We start from the raw sequence: 5,271 nt of genomic DNA on the forward strand, positions 1-5,271 counted from the left end.
ATGAGTCTAAGGAATCGTCCTAGGCTACATTAGAACAATAAAACATAAATCGCAATATCAGTGCAATTTAACCAATATTGGGACTTCCAATACAACATGTAAAGCACAAATTCTCAAAGTTAACATCTTGAAACTTAAAATGGTAAATCAAATAAGGAACAATAATTATGATATCATCTAGTTATCAACTTGAAATGAAATGCGAAATCAGACAAGGTGGATACTTGAATGTCACGCCGAATCAGGCTGACACCATGATTACTTTAGGGTTACTAGTCCATGGGTAACCTCCTTATGTGCACACTAGACTATAGAGGGACAATCCCCCGTACTAGAACCAAGCCCTAGTCATAGTCAAACAACGACATCCCCAAGTTTTCAAAATCAACAAGTTATACAACAACGTGTACATATCAACAGTATATACAAGATAATCCACTATCTACCATGCACAACGGAATTTGGAAACAGATACAACACATGATTTAAGTCCACAACTACTATGGCATGAAAAGATGTCAAATACAAAATGTGCAACTCATTACACAAGGCAACAATATAATCTATAAAGAAAACATGCTCTTATGAATATAAATATAACCACAATGTTATCCTTTGCTCAAAATATAACCAAGTGAATACACAACAAGTCCAAGTCCATGATTTGAATATAGAAAAAATTCTAAAACGCAACTAGGTCCATGGAGCCATTAGATAGAATTTAATTAAACAAGAATAATTAAATTCTCTAGATTTCAAATCAATATGAAATAACCTCAATTTTTTTTATATGTTTAACAACATAACATGCTCATTACATATATCAAATCAAAAGGGCAAAATGAGCAAGACATCATCAAGTAGAATTTAATTAATTTAAATTAATTAAATCTCTAATTTTCAAAAGTTGTTCAAATGATCCCAATTTAATATATAGCAAGCAATAAGTCATGGTCATACCATATCTCAAGTCTAAAATGAAATACAAGCAAAACATAATTAACTAGAATTTAAATCAAATTAAATTCATTTAATCTCTAGATTTGAAAAACTCATCTAAATCATCCCAAATTAATATATACCAAAGATCGAGCTATGGCCATGCCATAAACCAAGTCTAAAACGAGTTATAAGCAAGTATGATAGATCATTTATTTCTCAATTTGACAAAAGAACATGCTTACAACTTTTAAATTCATACAAAAGCAAATAAAGCCACTTAGAAAACAAATTATAACACCCCCTACCTCACTAGAGAAGTGTCTCTCTAGAATCTAAGGCTAGCAAGCACAAAATGGTAAACACTTCTAGGGTTATGAAGAGGAAGATGAGGGGAATAAAAAGTATTCCCAAGGTCAAGCTTGGAAATCAATGGAAGGCGCTTAAAATCAAGGTCAAAGCTTAAGTGTGAGTGGAGGAAATAGAAATCCTCCACTCACTATATGCTCTTACACCATGGTCAACACACACATCTATGGTCAATTGTACAAAAACCCTTCTTTAAAACCATAATCCCAAAGTGGCCCAAAAATAATTGCAAGACTTAATTTGGAGCGTCCACTTGTCATTCATCCAAGGCTCCCTCCTAGGCTTAATCTCAAGTTTACACTTGTCAACCATCCAAGCCAACAAGTGTACCAATCCTAGGCTAACAAGTGGGTGAATCTTCACCCTCCACATGTCATCATCCAAGGCATCAAAGTGTTTCCACACAAATGTCAACAAGTGGACCAATGAGAGTGTGACACTTGTCACACTTTCTGGAAATTTGTAAAAAGGTCCTTTTTGAAAATATCTTTCAAATTAAATTACAAAATGGTCCCTAAGACGAAAAATAATTACTTTATTTAATTACACAAAACCCCTCAAGTTATGAATATTACAAAAAGGTCATGCATCCATACCCTTTACAAGAAAAGTAAACACTTAGCATGCTTTTCTAGGAAAGAAAAAATACACATGGCATGGAATTTAAATATCGTGGATGCATGCAAAACTGAAATCAAATCCGAACACGAAAAGTGAGGTTATGCCAACAAAGTGATAACTGAGAAAAAGACGAAAAGTGAATAGTGTCACAAAAGTGAAAATGTGAAAATGACTCGGTCCTCAAAGGAAGTCGTTAATCCAAGGAAAAGAGTCTCAGAAACCATTTCCGAGTACTCAAGATGACACTAAGTGACGAGAAACCGAACTCAGAAAGGAAAAGATCAACAAAAAAAGAAAAAAATATATATATTTGTGAAAATCTGAGAAAAGGAAAGGAAGGAAAATAACTGGGTCATTACAACCTTCCCACCTTAAAAGGATTTCGTCCCCGAAATCCAGCCCCAACAAAACAAAAGGCGAAACCAGGATAACTATGGAGTACATCTCTGAGTATCCCTCACAACATGCTACAAAAGCATTCCTAGAACTGAAAGACAACGTACAAACCAATGTCATTCGCACCCACATACTCACGACAGGACAACCTCTCAAAAGGAAAGTGACCACGTGGCCACACAACAAGTTAGAACACACAAACAGAAACTAAGGTCAGATAAGGGAATGAAAGACGACAATGGAAAGCATATCTCCTGAAGAACCATCATAAGGAACCAAGGACAACCACCGAAGGAGCTCCAAAATAACCACGTATCAAATCAGGGTACAGAACAAAGACGACATGGCAGTACGAATAACGACCAGAACTCGCCTACGACGTGCTCAAATGTGTGGTAGCAATGACAATACCTAGTGCCCGCCCACACTTACTCATCAGTAAGGTAACATCGACGGCAACTAGTACTCGCCCACAACACACAACCTTGTACGGTAGCATGACAGTATAAGGCACTAATTCATAACCTGCCCCCACTAGGTCTACCCATGAAACCTCTCGATATAAATGACATCAATGTCATAAAATGATCATGGCCAAAAGCAATGTGGGAGCCAGGCATCTGTGAGAGTTGGAATATGGTCCAAAGACGTTCCAGACCATCCCGGCTAATCCCAAACTCTGATAACAATGTCATAGGCACCATTATGCTTAAGGCCCCGAATCCTCAATATAGCAAAACCAACCTCTTCTACGTCTCAAAATACTCCTATTAACAACATCAATCAAGAATTCAAAGCCTGTAAAGCAAATCAAAACCTCTAGAAATCAAAACGAATCTCACTATAAGACATTTCATCGAAAGTCCTTCATATCCCCCTGAGACAGATCAACCACAAGACTACACCGTAATTAAACATTAGATCCACATCTCTGTCATGGATAACTAAATCCTCAAAATACAAGTCCACCAAGTGGCACACACATCCAAAATCCTGACAACTAACGTCACAAAACGAATCTCTCAAAATCGTGCTTGGCATCACCAAGCTAAATCAAAATTCCTCAATTTCCATCGATCCGTAAACAACCACTGGAACTACGATACCTCAAAACTATACCTAGTTATAAGTAGGATGAGAAGACTCCACAAGCAAACCAGATCCAACAACGATCCTTTAAAACTCCTCCTAAGAGTCAACCACATCTAGGTCTCCAAAAACCAAAGCAAGTCTCCGAAAGACATCCTCAAAAGAGCATCGAGTTCACCTTACGAATCAAACAAATCCTCAATAGTATGGACATAAGTCCCCGCAAAATGATCTTACATCGATCCACACACTCTGAGCACCACCACCCGTCAACAACCACGGGAAGAAAAAAAAAGGGAACCATTAATCCTAAGAAGAAAAACACTACGACTCTGTCTCTGAAACTGTAATGACCCGGTCTTTTTCCTCCTTTTACATTTTCGACGATTTTCTTTTTTTGTCTTTTTCCTATTTTATCTTTTCTTTATTTCGTCTTTTAGTCATTTTTCATTTTTCCTTGCATAACCTCACTTGTTATGCTCGAATTTGATTTTGATTTTGCATGCATTCATAATATTTGATTTCCCTGACATTGGTATTTTTACTTTTCTTGAAAAGCATGCTAGATTAGTACTTTTCTTATAAAGGGCATGAATGCATACTTTAGTGTAATTATTTATAACTTTTGGGGTTTTAGTGTAATTATGTAAAATAATTATTTTTCGTTTTAGGGACCTTTTTGCAATTTATTTTGGAAGATATTTTTAAAAAGCACCATTTTGCAATTTTTGGAAAGTGTGACAAGTGTCACACTCTCATGGAGCCATTTGTTGGCATTTGGGTGAAGAGACTTGGCACCATGACTTCTTGACAATTGGAAGGTGGAGAGCCACCCATGTGTTGGCCTAGGATTGGTGCACATGTAGGCTTTGATTTATGACAAGTGTGGGCTTGGGATTTATCTTGAACGAGGCATTGGATTGGTAACAAGTGTAGGATCAAGATTTAGTCTTGCATTGTGTGAGTGAGAGAGGTAGTGTAAGAGCACATAGTGAGTGGAGGATTTCTAGCCCTTCCACTCACCATTTTACACTTTACCTTTTTCATTTCATTGTCTCTCATGAACCCTAGCCAATCCACCATTAGAGGAAAGCTTAGTTCATAGCTTATTCCTTCAATTTAGCTCACTTCCATTCACCTTAGAGTAAAAACCTTGGGAGAGAAAAGATTCCTCTCACTCTCCTCTTCAATAACCCTAAACTTGTTTTCCATTTAGAGCTTGGTTGCTTGGATTATAGAGATTCAATTCCCTATTGAGGTAGGGGTGGTAGTATGTTTATATTCTAAGTGTTTTGTTGTCCTTGTGGTTTAATATATATTGTGTACATGCTTTTGATATGATAGTATAGCATATTATAGGAAACCCTCACTTCTTGACTTAGGGTTTATTGATTTAAGCATGTATGATATGTGTAAACCATGTGTAGAAGGATTATATAATTTAGTAGATGCTAAATTCTAGTAAATTCATATGTGGTAGTAATATAGAACTCTAGTAAAATTATTAATGTTATATGCAATTCTTATTGACTTGAATTACTATATTTTTGTGATAATAATTCTATGTTCTTGTGATTCCAAATTGTGATTAATTTATGAGCCTATTGCTAAATGTTGATAATTAGTATATAGAGATTGTTATTAAGGCATGACTTGAATTAATAAATTTATGATATTGTATTGTACATAATATCATGATGTGAATTTGTCATTTGGCATGCCATTCTAGATTTGGAACCCTAAGACATGGTTTTTATAGTTTTAAAATACTTATGCATGGAACGTGGTTTGTATGCCTTATTATATATATATAAGTTTTGAACCTGGTATATATTTTGGAATCTCTTAGGACATTGT

The sequence above is a fragment of the Cornus florida genome, unplaced genomic scaffold (assembly GCF_030987335.1).
Source record: "Cornus florida cultivar Cherokee Brave unplaced genomic scaffold, ASM3098733v1 CherokeeBrave_3.0.0_Hap2_Chr07, whole genome shotgun sequence".
Taxonomy (NCBI): domain Eukaryota; kingdom Viridiplantae; phylum Streptophyta; class Magnoliopsida; order Cornales; family Cornaceae; genus Cornus; species Cornus florida.